Source organism: Salvelinus alpinus, chromosome 20, assembly GCF_045679555.1.
Source record: "Salvelinus alpinus chromosome 20, SLU_Salpinus.1, whole genome shotgun sequence".
In the NCBI taxonomy this organism is placed as follows: domain Eukaryota; kingdom Metazoa; phylum Chordata; class Actinopteri; order Salmoniformes; family Salmonidae; genus Salvelinus; species Salvelinus alpinus.
This window is the reverse complement of record NC_092105.1, coordinates 37,561,996-37,572,852: the sequence shown is the minus strand read 5'-3', so window position 1 is coordinate 37,572,852 and position 10,857 is coordinate 37,561,996. Positions and strand designations below refer to the sequence as shown.

The 10,857-nt window shown below is 45.6% G+C and overlaps 1 long non-coding RNA gene across 1 annotated transcript; it reads right to left on the bottom strand.

Moving 5' to 3' along the window:
* Positions 1–8,408: 8,408 nt before the first annotated feature.
* Positions 8,409–10,126, bottom strand: LOC139546789 (uncharacterized). Its single transcript, XR_011669272.1, has 2 exons — positions 9,696–10,126; positions 8,409–9,583 (listed from the first exon to the last, which is right to left on the bottom strand). It is a non-coding gene; the product is annotated as an uncharacterized lncRNA (long non-coding RNA).
* Positions 10,127–10,857: the final 731 nt, after the last annotated feature.

The window sequence follows — 10,857 nt, the reverse complement described above, 5'->3', positions numbered from 1 at the left end:
CTAGGTCGGAACCGTCCAGGGTGGTGATGCTAGTCGGGCGGGCGGGTGCGGGCAGCGAACGGTTGAAAAGCACGCATTTGGTTTTACTAGCGTTTAAGAGCAGTTGGGAGGCCACGGAAGGAGTGTTGTATGGCATTGAAGCTCGTTTGGAGGTTAGTTAGCACAGTGTCCAAGGAAGGGCCAGAAGTATACAGAATGGTGTCGTCTACGTAGAGGTGGATCAGGGAATCGCCCGCAGCAAGAGCGAAATCATTGATATATACAGAGAAAAGAGTCAGCCCGAGAATTGAACCCTGTGGTACCCCCATAGAGACTGCCGGAGGTCCGAACAACATGCCCTCCGATTTGACACACTGAACTCTGTCTGCAAAGTAGTTGGTGAACCAGGCGAGGCAGTCATTAGAAAAAACAAGGCTATTGAGTCTGATTGACAGAGTCGAAAGCCTTGGCCAGGTCGATGAAGACGGCTGCACAATACTGTCTTTTATCGATAGCGGTTATGATATCGTTTAGTACCTTGAGCGTGGCTGAGGTGCACCCGTGACCGGCTCGGAAGCCGGATTGCACAGCGGAGAAAGTACGGTGGGATTCGAAATGGTCAGTGATCTGTTAATTAACTTGGCTTTTGAAGACTTTAGATAGGCAGGGTAGGATGGATATAGGTCTGTAACAGTTTGGGTCTAGGGTGTCACCCCTTTTGAAGAGGGGGAGGACCGCGGCAGATTTCCAATCTTTAGGGATCTCGGACGATACGAAAGAGAGGTTAAACAGACTGGTAATAGGGGTTGCAACAATGGCGGCGGATAGTTTTAGAAAAAGAGGGTCCAGATTGTCTAGCCCAGCTGATTTGTACTGGTCCGGGTTTTGCAGCTCTTTCAGAACATCTGAGAAGCTGGGGAGGCTTGGGCGAGTAGCTGCGGGGGAGGCGGAGCTGTTGGCCGGAGTTGGAGTAGCCAGGAGGAAGGCTATGCCAGCCGTTGAGAAATGCTTATTGAAATTTTCGATTATCATGGATTTATCAGTGGTGACTGTGTTACCTAGCCTCAGTGCAGTGGGCAGCTGGGAGGAGGTGCTCTTGTTCTCCATGGACTTTACAGTGTCCTTTACAGTGTTACTTTTAAAGAATGACCAGGCATCCTCGACTGACAGGATGAGGTCGATATCCTTCCAGAATACCCGGACCAGGTCGATTAGAAAGGCCTGCTCACAGAAGTGTTTTAGGGAGCGTTTGACAGTGATGAGGGGTGGTCGTTTGACTGCGGACCCATAGCGAATACAGGCAATGAGGCAGTGATCCTGATTGAAAACAGCGGAGGTGTATTTGGAGGGCAAGTTGGTCAGGATAATGTCTATGAAGGTGCCCATGTTTACGGATTTAGGGTTGTACCTGGTGGGTTCCTTGATGATTTGTGTGAGATTGAGGGCATCTATCTTAGATTGTAGGACTGCCGGGGTGTTAAGCATATGCCAGTTTAGGTCACCTAACAGAACGAACTCTGAAGCTAGATGGGGGGTGATCAATTCACAAATGGTGTCCAGGGCACAGCTGCGAGCGGAGGGGGGTCGATAGCAGGCGGCAACAGTGAGAGACTTATTTCTGGATAGGTTAATTTTTAAAATTAGAAGTTCAAACTGTTTGGGTATAGACCTGGAAAGTATGACAGAACTTTACAGGCTATCTCTGCAGTAGATTGCAACTCCTCCCCCTTTGGCAGTTATATCTTGACGGAAAATGTTGTAGCTGGGTATGGAAATCTCAGAATTGTTGGTGGCCTTCCTAAGCCAGGATTCAGACACAGCAAGGACATCAGGGTTGGCGGAGTGTGCTAAAGCAGTGAGTAAAACAAACTTAGGGAGGAGGCTTCTGATGTTGACATGCATGAAACCAAGGTTTTTTCTATCACAGTAGTCAACAAATGAGGGTGCCTGGGGACACGCAGGGCCTGGGGTTACCTCCAGGAACAGAGGAGGAGTAGGATGAGGGTACGGCTAAAGGCTATCAAAACTGGTCGCCTAGAGCATTGGGAACAAAGAATAAAAGGAGCAGATTTCTGGGCGTGGTAGAATAGATTCAGGGCATAATGTGCAGACAGGGGTATGGTGGGGTGCGGGTACAGCGGAGGTAAGCCCAGGCACTGAGTGATGATAAGAGAGGTTGTATATCTGGATAAGCTGGTTATAATGGGTGAGGTCACCGCATGAGTGGGAGGTGGGACAAAGGAGGTATCAGAGGTATAATGAGTGGAACTAGGGGCTCCATTGTAAACTTAACCAATGATAAGTAATCTAAACAACAGTATACAAGGCATATTGACGTATGAGAGAGACATACAGCGAGGCATAAAGTAATCACAGGTGTTGATTTGGAGAGCTAGCTAAGACAACAACGGGTGAGACATCAACAGCTAATCAGCTAAGACAACAACAGGTAAAATGGCGATGAATTGGCCGAGAGGGTCGGTTAACTACACACAGAGCCTGAGTTCGCGGCTGGGGCCGACAGATAAACAAAAATAAATAAATAAACAGAATGGAGTACCGTGATTATTGGACAGGCCAGCGGGCATCAGCTATGTAGCCAAGTGATCATAGGGTCCAGGGGGCAGCAATAGAAGGAACAGGGAAGCCGCGGAGTCGTCGTTACTACGCTAGCACGCGGGCGACGCAGAGTTTAAAGTTAGTAGCCCGGGGCTAGTAGAAGCGTCTGAAGGCACAGCGGATGGAGTATTCGTCGGCAGACCTGTCGTGGGGGTGCGGCGGGGCGCCGTGTTGACTAAGGATCCAAGCCAGATGGCGAAAGAGGTATTGTAGTTGTAATAATTTACAGACAGTTAGCAGGCCGATGCTAACACGCTAACAGTTAGTAAGCTGGGGCTAAACAATCTAGCAGTTAGCAGACCGGGTTAGCAAGCAAGCAGTTAGCAGGGGCTAGCAGTTAGCAGACCGTGGCAGGCAAGCTAGCAGTTAGTAGACCAGGGCTAGCAAGTTAGCCTTTGGGGGACGTCGCGATGGGGGTAAGTCTGTTTTTGCCTCTTCGTGCGGTGACGTCGATAGACCAGTCGTGAAGTTAGTAGGGTTCCAAGTAGCTCTAGGTAGCTAGTAGGCTTAGCAGGTTAGCAGAATGTGCCTTCAGCCGGCGTCGCGCCTGAGGGGCCTGTTGGAATCCTCGGGCAGATTATGTCGGTATTCCAGTCGTAGAGGATCGGTGGGGTTCCATGCCCCGTATCGGCAGTAGAAAGGGTCCGGATATTGTAGCCCAGGAGTGAGCCGGGAGATGGGTCTAGCATGGGCTAGCCCCAGGCTAGTTGGTGCTAGCTCCGAAGAGAATTCTCTTGGGAGATAATACTATCGGCATTTGATTGTGAGGTATTTTAGTCTGGTGAACAAAAGGACTGTATGTTATCACAATTAGACCATGAGTCGTTAATCATAAAACATACACCCCCACCCTTCTTCTTCCTGGAGAGATGTTAATTCCTGTCGGCGCGATGAGCTGAGAATCCAGATGGCTGGACGGACTCCGACAGTATATCCCGAGAGAGCCATGTTTCCGTGAAACAGAGTATGTTACAATCCCTGATGTCTCTCTGGAAAGAAACCCTTGTCCTGAGCTCGTCAAGTTTATTATCCAGGGACTGAACATTTGCGAGTAATATACTCGGAAGCGGTGGGTGGTGTGCGCACCTCCTAAGTTGGACTAGAAGACCGCTCAGAGTACCCCTCCTTCGCCGGCGTTGTTTTGGGTCGGCCTCTGGAATCAGTTCAATTGCCCTGAGTGGTGCGAACAAAGGATCCGTAATGCTGGTTGTGCTGGTGAGTTACCACCACTCTGATATCCAATAGTTCTTCTCAATAGTTCTTCAATGTAAGAAATAAAATATAAAAAAACGAAATTCTGCAAAGTTTCCTAAGAAATAGAAGCAAGGCAGCCCTCTCTGTCGGTGCCATCTTAGGGTTAAGATGAATCATGTTATGTGTTTTTATCTACAGAAACCCTCCTGTTTTCCATGGTCTGGTTTTCACATTGTTCAATTATTCATATGCTTATTTAATGACACCTTTCAACTGAAGAACATACACTAGATCAGATTCTCAGGCCATGAATCAATAAGGTTATTTAACTATTTCAAAGAGGATATAGAGGAACAGTGGGAACATGGAGTCTCACTGCATACAGCTGTCAATCAAAACTCACATAGCCAATGCCACGATGACAGGTTCTGACAGTTACTCAATATAATGTTCATGTGACCTATCAGAGGATATGACATGGGTGACAGGGTGGTAATATCTGTGTTGAGAGAGGTAGAAAGCTTGTTAGAGCATCCAAGGGGAAAGCGAACATGCATCTAGCATATACACAAACCTAATGTGCTTGTGTTCTCTGCACTAACTACAATGAAAACTAGTTAATAAACTATTGTTTTTACCAACAAAAAATGTAACGTAACACAATAAAACAAAAATAAAACAATAAATGGCCCCTTTCCTCAAAACCAATTATTGCCTGTGGGATAGCACTTCTTCACTGACAATGTTCCATCCAAAAGATAAGACGGTTTGGTTAATGCTCTTTTTACTAGTGTTTGGCATTTCATCTTCTCCGAAACTTTGAAAGAAGAGAGAGCGAGAGAGAGAAAAACTCTGTAACTTGAATCAAATTCAGACTTGAAGTGGCCCACTAATCTTCCTCTCTGATGCATTGCACAGTAAGCTCTCATTCTGAAGGAGATTTGTCATAATACCCGGCTGGGCCAGATCCATTCCCATGCAGTTGTCAGGGCCCTTTGTCTTGATCTGGTCTCACTCTTTGATTCAGACCACCGATTAATTTACATGATTGTAAAAATTTTTACAAAATGCAGGTGGAGGCTATTGATGTGTTATTAAACCCTATGTATATGTTATTCATCGTTATATGGCAATACAGCAACAAGACAGATAAAGTCAAGTTCTAAAATCAATTTTTTTTAACATAAAAAAAATAGGTGTATAATGCTGTGAGTGCAAATTATTGGCTGATACAGGCCTATCAGTAATTTGTGTGTCATACAGTGTACTGCTGTGCAGCCCCCAAGGTGATTCTTCTTATCAACAACTATGCAAAAGGTTTTATTGTCTTCTCAGGAATTCAGCCTTCTCGGTATTATCAAAGAATCGTTTGTTTTCTTATGCGTGGTGCATATGGCTAAGTCCATCTGAATGTAAAAATGTGTGTGTGCTGTGAAAAGTCATTATTTGTTAGAAAATGGAATTTGGATTTTGCCCGCACGCCCAGGGATCCCACCTTGCCTCCAAGTCATCCCGGAAGCTACCGACGGTCTCGTTGCCGAGAGAACCCGAGGCTTCCCGATCTGCCCTGAGGGCTGCCGAAGATGGCCGAGTCACCGCTTCCTGAGCCTATGCCACTAGGCTGGGCTGTCGCCAGTGGAATGGCAATTCAGGATCAACACGAAGAGTTGTCTGTATTGCGGGACTCTTGGTCATTTCGTGTTCTCTTGTCCTTAAAAATAACCAGGCTCACCAGTAGGAGCGAGTACTCTGGTGGGCCATATGGAGAACGTTCCTGCTTCCCTTGCATGCACCCCTTTTCATGCCATTCTAATGTGGGGAGACCAGTCCAAATCTCTCCGGGTTCTCATTGACTCTGGGGCCGACGAGAGCTTTTTGGACGATACCCTGGGGTCTGAGCTGAACATCCCCACTCAGCCCCTCTCCATTCCCATGGACGTTAGAGCGCTGGACGGGCGCTCTATAGGCCGAGTCACCCACAACACCACTCTCATCAACCTACGTGTGTCAGGGAACCACAGCGAGGCTATCCAGCTCCCGCTCATCAAGTACCCGTGGTATTAGGATTCTCCTGGCTCCAGCGACCCAATCCCCTCCTTAACTGGTCTACTGGTGCCAGCATGGGCTGGAGCCCGTTCTGCCACATCCATTGCCGGAAGTCTGCACAACCTGCCCCGGGACATCTTCCTGGGGGCTCGGAAGGTGCCCCAGACCTCTCCGCCATTCCCGTAGAGTACCTGGACCTCCAGGAGGTGTTCAGCAAGGCCCGGGCCACTTCGGTCCAGCTGCACCGACCTTATGACTGCGGGATTGACCGTGACATGATCTCCGACCGGGGGCCTCAGTTCTCGACCCGGTTCTGGAAGGTATTCTGTGCCCTTATTGGGTCGTCGGCCAGCCTGTCCTCTGGGTTCCACGCCCAGTCCAATGGCCAGTCGGAGCGAGCCAACCAGGATCTTGAGACTACTCTGCGCTGCCTTGTCTCCACCAACCCCACCTCCCTGAGCTAGCAGCTGGTGTGGGTCGAGTACACCGGCAACACCCTTCCCTGCTCTGCCACAAGCCTATCTCCATTTGAGTGTTCCCTGGGGTACCAGCCCCTGCTCTTCCTCAAGCAGGAGGAAGAGGTCGGCGTACCTTCTGCCTAGATGTTTTTCTGCCGATGTCGTCATACCTGGAGGAGAGCCCGGTCGGGCCTCCTCAAGACCACCTCCTGGTATCGACGACAAGCGGATCACCATCGGACCCCGGCTACCCGGTATCATCTCGGGCAGAAGGTATGGCTATCCACCTGATATCTGCCACTCCGGGTGTAATCCCGCAAACTCTCCCCCCGGTTAATCGGCCCATTTCCCATCTCCAAGATTATTAGCCCCTCTGCTGTTCGTCTTCTGTTGCCCAGTACCCTTTGTATACATCCCACCTTTCATGTGTCCAGACTCAAACTTATGTCTCACAGCCCCTTTTCTCCTGTTTTGTTATCAGCAGCTGCTTTTCCCAGTCTCTCTTTTTCTCGCCCTCCTGGTTTTGACCCTTGCCTGTCCTGACTCTGAGCTCGCCTGCCTTCCGGTACCGTTGCCCCACCTCTGGTTTACTGACCCCTGCCTGCCTTGACCTGTCTATTGTCTGCCCCTGTTGGAATATTAAACCATTGTCAATTTGACGTTTCTTTATCTGGGTCTTACCTTGATTCCTGATAGACTACAGCGCTGGCTATCCGGTTTTGAACATTTCTTTCTGATGCAGAATCAGATGCTTTCAAGAGAGGTTTATATAACTCAGCCCCCGAAGTGACTCTTTTTATCAACACTCTATGCAAAAGGTTTTATTGTCTTCTCAGGAATTCAACCTTCTCTGTATTATCTGTCCAACACCCACTGTCTCACCACTGAGAAGCAGAGGTTGCATCCTGTACGTCTGAAATCGGATTGGAGGTTAACTGTATAGTAGTATTATTGGTCAACAACTCTTAATCCAAACAACTCAGATGCTTATAAACGGTCTTAGATTCATTGTTCTCTTTTTTTGTTCCTGAACTGCTGTCTTTATTTCTCCCATGAGCTATGGGCGTCTATTTCTATCTCTATCTCTATCTCTGCATGGGAAATGTATGTTTACATTGCTAAAGCAAGTGAAATAGATAATAAACAATACAAATGTAAAATAAAATTACACTTACAAAAGAATAAAGATATTTCAAATGCCATATTATGTCTATGTACAGTGTTGTAATGATGTGCAAATAGCTAAAGTACGAAAGGGAAAATAAATAAACATAAATATAGGTTGTATTTACAATGGTGTTTGTTCTTCACTGGTTGCTCTTTTCTTGTGGCAACAGGTCACAAACATTGCTGCTGTGATTGCACACTGTGGTATTTCACCCAAAAGATATTGAGGTTTATCAAAATTGGATTTGTTTTTGAGTCTGTGTAATCTGAGGGAAATATGTGTCTCTAATATTGCCATACATTTGGCAGGAGGTTATGAAGTGCAGCTCAGTTTCCACCTTATGTTGTGTGCATTGTGCATATAGTGTCAGGTTTTGGCCAAGACTGTTCGGGTTTTGGTCACTAGATGTCCCCATTGCACCTTTTTTGTACCTTTTGTTTTTCTTGCTCTAATTATTGTTTGCACCTGTAGGTCATTCCCTTGTTAGTATTTAAACCCTGTGTGTTCCTCAGTTCCTTGCTCAGTGTTTGGTAGTTAGCACCCAGCCCCAGCCCAAGCCTTGTTTTATACAGATATTTCTCTTGTTGGATTTTCCAGAGGTTCTCTGGTTTAGTTCTTGTGTATTATTTGAGTAGTCTTTTGAGGTTTGTTTTTCCCTGCTGTTTTTTACCACTTTGTGGAGTTTCTTTTGTATTTTGGAGGATTTCCGTTTTGTGCCTCTTGGCTTTATTTTTGGACATTGTGGATTTAGTTTCTTTGCCTGAAGATTTTGTTCTTTAATTAACTTCTTCAGGCTGCAAGCCCGACATCGGGATCAATATGACAACAGCCACTGCAAGTGCAGGGCGCGAAATTCAAAATCTATTTTTGTAAAATATTTAACTTTCACACATTAACAAGTCCAATACAGCATTTGAAAGATAAACATCTTGTCAATCCAGCCAACATGTCCGATTTTTTAAATGTTTTACAGAGAAAACACCACATATATTTATGTTAGCTCACCACCAAATAAAAAAGAGGACAGACATTTTTCACAGCACAAGTAGGATGAAGTAGCATGCACAAGCCAACCTAACTAACCTAAAACCAACCTAAATAACCTAGAAAAAACTACCTCAGATGACAGTCCTATAACATGTTACACAATAAATCTGTTTTGTTCAAAAAAAATGCATATTTTAGCTATAAATCAGTTTTACATTACTGCTACCATCATAGCTACAGTAAGAAATCGCACGGGAGTAGCCAGAGAAAATACAGACACCAACGTCAACTTCTAATTTCACATCAGAAAAGATTTCAGAAAAATATATGGTGGATAGCTAATGAAAGAGAAAGATCTTGTGAATACAGACAATATTTCAGATTCTTTAAATGTTTTACAGCGAAAACACCACATATATTCATGTTAGCTCACCACCAAATACAAAAAGAGAGACAGATATTTTTCACAGCACCGGTAGCATGCAGCTAGCATGCAGCTAGCATGCAAAGCCAACCTAACTAACCTAGAACTAACCTAAATAACCTAGAAAAAACTCCCTCAGATGACAGTCCTATAACATGTTACACAATAAATCTATGTTTTGTTCGAAAAAGTTGAATATTTTAGCTATAAATCAGTTTTACATTACTGCTACCATCTTAGCCACCATCATAGCTACAGTCAGATATCGCACGGCAGTAGCCAGAGAAAACAGACACCAACGTCTACTTCTAATTTCACATCAGAAAAGATTTCAGAAAAATATATGGTGGATAGCTAATGAAAGAGAAAGATCTTGTGAATACAGACAATATTTCCGATTTCTGAAGTGTTTTACAGCGAAAACACAATATATCGTTATATTAGCTTACTACAATAGCTAACACACAGCAGCATTGATTCTAGTCAAACGCTAGCGATAGCACAGTTCGACAGATATATGAAAAAGCATCCCAAATTGGGTCCTTATCTTTGTTGATTTTCCATCAGAATGTTCTCCAAAGGGTCCTTTGTTCAGAACCGTGTTCATTTGGACCTAGAACGAACGATGTCCCTGTTGAATTAGCATGACACACTGGCCATGCCGTGCTAACCTCTCCGTCTTGACAAAATTCTTGCGTCGCATCACGTCTAAAGTCCAGAATAAATTTCAATAATATAATTAAAGTATATTGAAAAAACATACTTTAGGATGATTTTGTGACATGTATCAAAGAAAATCGAAGCTGGAGGTCATATTCACCTATAACGAGTGTTTTCCAGGAGCGCAGTCCAGTTCCTACTTCGCGCCCAGAAAAAAATATAAAGTGCGCACTTATCACTCAAAGAGGTTCCTTTCAGTCCCTGACAGAGATAATCAAGTCCTTTTTTCTCTCACTTCCGCATGACAACCAGGGGAAGATGTGTGACGTGTTTGTACAGTCCTAAGTGCCAAGGCCTTTTATAGAGAGTATCTTGAAGAGAGACATAGCTTCTTGGAAATGTCACTTTTTCCAGAAAATGGGCTGTAAAAAGAGTTATGTTTCACTTAGAGAAATAATTAAACCTGTTTTAGAAACTAGAAGGTGTTTTATATCCAAAGGTAATAAATAATATGCATATTGTACGAGCAAGAATTGAGTACGAGGCCGTTTGAAATGGCCACCTCTTTCCACTGCTTATACTTACGGCTGATTTTTGAGCCATAAGAGGTTTAAACCACCATCTCTAGTACTGCTGTGTCTGCCTCATCTTCTGGGTTCTGACGATTATTAGTGACTGTTTCTCGCACCGGGTCCTGACAGAAACACTGAGCCATTATAATGAACCCAGAGGCAGCCAGTACCCAGGATTTTTTTTCCATGCTGTCCCACCACGAGGGGACTGTCCAACGCCACGAAGCTGCTCTGGTTCAGCAAGAGGCCTTAATGGCTAGACATTCTCAACTTCTGTCAGAGATGCTGACTTCCATAAAGCAGATTTCGGATCGACTTTCCCCGGCAACCGCTTCTGCTCCAGTTCATCCGATTCAAGTGCCCCTGGCAGTTAACCCCCTGGCTGAATCTAGTCTGCCGCCTCCCCAACGGTTCTCAGGGGATCCGAGTGTTTGTAAGGGGTTTTTCACCCAATGTTCTCTCTCCTTTGAGCTGCAACCATCGTCGTTTCCCACCGACCGGTCCAAGATAGCATATATCATCACCCTGCTGTCGGAAAAAGCCCTAGCCTGGGCTACTGCTGTGTGGGATGCCCAAAGTCCCTGCTGTGCCAGCTACTCTACCTTTGCTGAAGAATTCAAGCGAGTGTTTCAAGGTTCTACCAACGGCCCTGACTCAGCCAAACAGCTCCTGACTCTCCGCCAAGGTCGGCGCAGCGTGACGGACTATGCCATCCAGTTCCGCACTGTGGCAGCAGCAAGTGGCTGGAAC